The following is a 6,590-nucleotide window of genomic DNA, read 5'->3' as shown; positions in this document are numbered from 1 at the left end:
ACTCATGGACCTCATGCATATGATTTTTCTAACTTTAGCTCTAGTCTTGATAGTATTCATCTAGAATAGGTTGTCATGAGGCAATATTTGGATCAACAAGGAGGGACCTGGGCAAGTGGATTTGATGGCTTCACATGACATTTCTAGAGGGCTGAGAAGTATTATAATGTGGTTGAGTTGTATTTCTAAGCTAATGAAAGAAGAAGGCAAGAAGAGGCAGCTGAGTGGCAAGATGAGAGACAATTTCGAGGTGAGATAAGACAATTCGTAACTGAGCAAAGATAGCAATGGGAAAGGGAAGAACATCACCATGGGGTGGAGGAGATTAGAGCCTCTCAAACTAGGCATATGTATTTATAACAGTGCCAATATTACTCCCAAGGTTCCAGCAGAGCCACAAAGCCTCCCTTTCCCAATATTCCTACTCAACCTCCACTTTGATGCTCAAGGTGAGTTCTTTTGTAAATATCATTTGATGATGCTTGCTTTAGACATTTCCTTTTGTTAAGTCTGATTTAGTTGTCAATTTAGACTTGTTGATCTTTTGGATTTAAAAGTTTATATTATTAACAGTGTGCATTAACATGCACGTCGTTAATAATACTATTAACGACATGTTTTTAATGTGTATTGTTAATATCATTTGATGATAAGCTATTTTTGTTGCAATGGATTCTTATCCATAATTTGTTGAAGAGACAGTACTTACCTATCTGTCAACATGATTTAAGCTGATTATCTCAAGCTGTTATCCTAGTTGAGCTGGGCAATCACCAACTTTGTTTGGAGTTGCACCCAAGTCTGAGAGGGAGAGGGAATTCTGTCGAGTTATCGATTCACCGAGTTGTCTAGCCAATGAGTGCTCTGATTGACGAGTTGATGTTGAAGGCCCGAGATAGATACCGAATAAATCCAAAGCCTAAGTTTGAGTGGATTGCGGGAGGAGCGTTGTTCGAGGAACAAATATGTCAAGTCTTGCAATGAGACCGACTCCTTAAAACATATTTGTCCCCTCCAATAGTGTTAAGACATCATGCTTATACGTCTATTTTTCCATGAAAGAATGACAAAATCATAAACACAACCTAGTGCAGGTTGACGTGGAGACCTGAGCGTATATCTAAATACTATCACGGGTGTCTATCAAGCGAAGAATTACATGATAGAATGAACGAGGAAGAAACAAGGGGAGCAGGTGGAAGAATTTCTCTTTCTCTTTCTCTTTTGCTTTTCTTTTTATCTTCTTTCCTGGTTCTCTTTTGTACAAAGAAGAGCTTTCTTTGCACACAGAATTAGAATTGCTTCTGCTTCTTCTCCTTTGCTCAAGAGATACCTCCTTATATGGAACATTCATCAACTTGAGCGATCAACATGCAATGGCATGTGACAAACTATGTGGGTTGGAGCATGCAAAGCAACAACAAGCCACATTCATAATAAATTAGGTAACATCGAACTGGGGCAACCGACCATGAGCTTGAGAAGTCGATTCAAGTCACTAGGTGTTTCCTAGAGGTGTGCTTTAGTTTTGAATGTTTGAAGATTTACTTGGTTGGATCTTTTGGAGACTATTAGCTTATTTTATTTTTCTTTCTTCTTATGTTTTGTATTGAGTGAGCATTTTTCATTGTCTTTGTAGTTTGTGATGTGAAGTGATGTGATAGATATATAGGGGATTCCACATCAATCTTTTAGTTAACATGCCAGTCAAAATTTAAGGTAGATCAACACAAGTGAAGGGTTGATCTGGACATCAGGGACTACCACTCGATAGACACACAGGTTTGTATGATCGAAACGAATTAGGGCAGAAAAGTAACAATTGAAAAAGCATAGCAGAAAGTAAGAACACATTTGCTTTTACTTGGTTCATAGTTCCACGATTACTACTGCAATACCCACGATCCCTTGGATTGTTTCGATTGGGCAATCACTAAATTCTCTCCCGAAGAACCTTCGGGTAGAGATGTCAAATACAGAAATGAGGAAAATGTAACACCCTACACTTTTCTATGCAAGTATAACATCAACCAAAAGAAAACACTAATTTTACTGACAAGAATTGTAGTTGAAGATCGAAGCTCGATATCGGTGTCACTCTTATTACAATAGTTGCGCTTAGTAGAGTCACAGCACAATAGTAGAAAAGAGACGACACAGCAGAATAAATTTGGATGTTTGTAAAAAAATGATGTTGAAACTTGTGGTTGAACCCCTCTGTTAAAGGGTATTGGGCACGCCTCGGTTCATCCAAGACGTATCCATAAATGCTGATCTGATTTGAGAAGTTTGACTTTTATCCACTTAGAGGCGCCTCCATTCAGCTTAGGACACCTCCATTGCTCCAACTTGAGACGCCTCTATTGAACCAAGGCGCCTCTAATACTAAAACTTCATCCTCAAAGTTTATTTCCTCTGGGGCGCCTCCATCCATCTAGAGCGCCTGCCACCTCTCACTCAGAGCGCCTTTACTCAACTGAGGTACCTTGAGTATTGTTCATTTGAACTTCATTTTTGCTCTAAGCTCCTACAAAACATGTTAATTCAAACTAACAAAAAATACATACAAAACAGAGTTAGCATAAATAATTATAATTATGAATTAGATTATGTCTGACTAAAACCAGTATCTAGTCTTTGTCTTAACTTAGATTTTCAAAATGGATCTAAGTTAGACCAATGTTTACAATCTCATTAGGACTCATCCTCATTGGATTTCTCTCCTCCAGTTGTTTACCTCTACTTATCATTTGCAGACTTACTTGACGTCTGACCCCAGTCCCATTGGGACTCATATTCACTGAATCTCTCTCCTCCAGTTGTTTACCTCCACTTATCATTTGCAAACTTACTTACGTCTGATCTACCAGGTCTTCCTCTCAGATGCCCCATTTGGACTTCAGCCAATTGTCAAGTCATACTGACCCAATTAGATTTCCTACCAAATATCAGGTCCTTTTTGAGCTATCTGGTCTTCTGCCAGTTATATGATCCTCCTGATCTAATTAGACTTCAGCTTAGTGTTTGATCCTTTAGACCCATCAAGTCTTTCAGTCTGCACATTTGGTCCAAGCATTATAAAACACACGATCTAATTTTAACTATTTATCACACATCAAAATCTGAATTTGATTATTAGTGCTGACTGCACCAATCAGGTTCACGGGATGCTTCTCCCCTACGCCCTCCTGATCAGCTCATAGGCTCATGGGGCTCTGCTCCCCTACGTCCTCATAATCAGATCTCCACCTCACGAGGTTCTGCTCCCCTACGCTATCCTGATCGGCTCAAGGGCTCACAGGGCTCTGCTCCCTTACGTCCTCCCGATCGGATCTCCACCTTACAGGGCTCTGCTCCCCTATGCTCTCCCGAATGGCTCACAAGTTCACAGGATTTTACACCCCTATCTCCTCCCAATTAGATCTCCACCTCTCAGGGCTCTACCCCCCTATATCCTCTCAATCAAATCATAGGTTATGCTCCCCTACATCCTCCTGATTAAATCATAGAAATATGGGGATCTGGTCCCCTACATCCTCCCACTCAATTCCTGATTGGCTCGATTAGATCTCCGATTCACAGGGCCTTGCTCCTTAACTCCCTATAAGATGAGCAGACATATAAGAAGACCTGTTAGCCCATGATTATAGGTTGGGACCCTTTTTTTTTACTAACCTATTATCTCATTATTTGGGCAAGGCCCCAAAAGCCAATGAGTCTTTAAGTCAAGAGTTCATTCCAAAATTAATATTACGTATGAGATTGTCAAAGGCACATAGACTATATCTTTGTACAGAATACAGATATCAATAGTATGTGAGTGATGAAACTACACACTACACTGAAAATATATGGATTTGACATATCCCTTATGTTGATATAACGTTTAATTAATAATACAGAGGTTACAAAGGTATTATAAAAGAGCCCCTCCCTCATGAACGCATGTGCATCTTTTACTTTGTGCACATCTTTTGTGCACATCTTGCATTCTTCTATTACCAACCATCTTTCACATTTTTTCCATCTGACTGATTTGAGAGTTAGAGTGATTGTATCGAGGACCCCGACTTACTTACTAATGTCTTTTTCTCTTCCACCTTGTGATTTTGCAGGTAATCCCTTTAGAAATTTTTTTCTCCTTTGAGGTCATGTCATGATCAACTTTAAAATCACCTTGCCGGTAACTCCCCTTCCTCTCCTTAAAATTTTCTTACTATCAACTTTAAAGTCATCTCACGCGTGATCCATAATTAATGGAATTTGAAACCTAGGAATTCTTCACCCAGATCCATTTAGACTATATTGGTGTGTTCAACCTTTGTCATAAGATCTACAATTTACTTAATTATTAAGTTATATATCCACGTGCAATTTGATCTACTTATTTAGCCATCAAAACTGGATCTTCTGGTACTAATATAAGCTTACTGTTTTTTTAATATATAATTCAGATATCTAATTTTTTAAACGGATTAATCAATCAATATTAAAAGTGACAGAAGAAATAAAGGGTTCTAAACGTTAGGATGGAAGCATGTTAGAACAACAAGCTGAAGAATCAAGTGGCTGTTCAGTGAGAGATTTCAGCATCAATATGAAAAAGTCTACGGCAGAAACCCCTAAAATTCGTATTTTTTTTTAATTTAAAAAATTAAGATGATAATAAAAAAGAAAAGAATAGTGGGAGATCAGATGAGGCCTGAGAGGGATTGATTGATTGATTGGCCATTGATGGGATGCAAGGTCTCATAATAGAGCATGTGACGGGAAAGTTATCAACCAGCACAGGACCACTCCTCCCCCGACCCTACCTCGGGCCCACTTGAATCCGACGTGGGGCCCATGAAAAACTTAATGGCTGCGAGGGCCGCGGCCACGTGACCGCACGTGACGCCCACGCGACGGCCATCGCCTGTGGCGCCTCCACCACAGAATGTCGCCGTGGAAGGCGAAGGGACAGACGCCACGTAAATGGAGTCGTCGCTGTCGTCATCCTCACGGCACGGCCGCCGTAGCAGGGCTGGTCCCTGTACCAACCCCCGATTTTTTATTTTTTTGAGAAATACTTTTTTCTTTTTTAAATGAAAATTAGTAAGGGATTTGTCAACAATGACTAACCGTGTCAAATCCTATAAATTCAAGTATTTTTGTTTTTTTATTTCTTTCTATTATTTATTTATGTTTAAAATTATAATTTTAAATACCATCATTGACTAATCCACAACTTATAAAAGAATTTTTTTTTCACAAAGAAAAAATTAGGAAGACAATAAATTTCAAAGTAAAATAAAAAATGGTTGAGTGCTAAGAAAAATGAACTAAATAAAATATTCTAAATTGTCGAGGTAAGTTGACTAACAAAATAACTGTAAATTGACTAAACGAAAAAGGGAACTAGATAAGTCAACTAATTAAAATAATTGATTAAATATAAAAAAGATGAATAGACTGAATAAGTTGGACAAATCACATAAAATAATTAGATCGAGTATATTATAATAACTTTTCTAAACAAGAGAAAAACATCACTTCATTATAACTACATATCCATACATATCCATTGTTTCCTTACATGAATTATTATAAAAAAAATACTCTATAAAACAATTAGGAATTTGCTTTTATTAATCTATAATTAACAAATTACAGACACAATAGACATAAATTAATATTATAAATAATTAAGTTTCAAATTCTTTAAACATTATCATCTAGATTTTCCTTAAGCATTCACATCAATCTCTCTATTATTATATCTAAAATTTAGGATAAATGACTCATTTTATTAAATTTAAATAATCATTTTTCACTACACACTACATCAAATATCTTAAAATTTTTATTATCTTTAATTTTTTTTATTATTTTCTTCTCTTTCTTCTATTTTTTATTATTATATTTATGAAATGAGTGGAAGAAGAGAGATTGAGTGGAAGAAGAGAGATTAAAAAGAAATATTATTTTATTTTTAGAGTAGAGATTTCATTCACTAAATTTAGAGAATCACTATTCATCAAATCTAAATTTAGAGAATGGATATGGTAACTGATATAGAGGATTTTTAATTAACCTATCCAAAATTTAGAGTAAAATTTTTAAATAGGATAACTGATGTGGATATTATAACATGCAAAATTGAAATGAAATCTACAACTTTCTAATTTCAATATTTTCTAAATTAAAATTCTAAAAATTGTTCCCATTAGTTTCTTATTGACTACAGCTAGTCAGCTAACAGAGGTCAGAGACTTGCTCACAAACTAAACAATTTACACTGATTGACCTTAGTGATCAAACGAAAAAGTAATTTAGATAGATGTTGAGTTTATAGTAAATTTCAAATGCCGATTCAACTAATATATTTTCGAACTCGACTCAATTTGAGCAAAGAGCTAACATAAATATCTAAAGTGAAGTCCTCTAGATGGAATTATGATTCGATCTACGGTAAAGTAATTCTATGAACCCCACCAACTAAGATAAGATCCATGCCCTAAACAATTCTATGATTTGATCCATGCAACCCCACATTATCACTTCATGCTTCAGAGCTCAGAGACTTGCTCACAAACTAAACAATTTACACT

Source organism: Zingiber officinale, chromosome 10B, assembly GCF_018446385.1.
Source record: "Zingiber officinale cultivar Zhangliang chromosome 10B, Zo_v1.1, whole genome shotgun sequence".
NCBI lineage: Eukaryota > Viridiplantae > Streptophyta > Magnoliopsida > Zingiberales > Zingiberaceae > Zingiber > Zingiber officinale.
The sequence above is the reverse complement of the archived record's forward strand: the minus strand, read 5'-3'. Positions refer to the sequence as shown.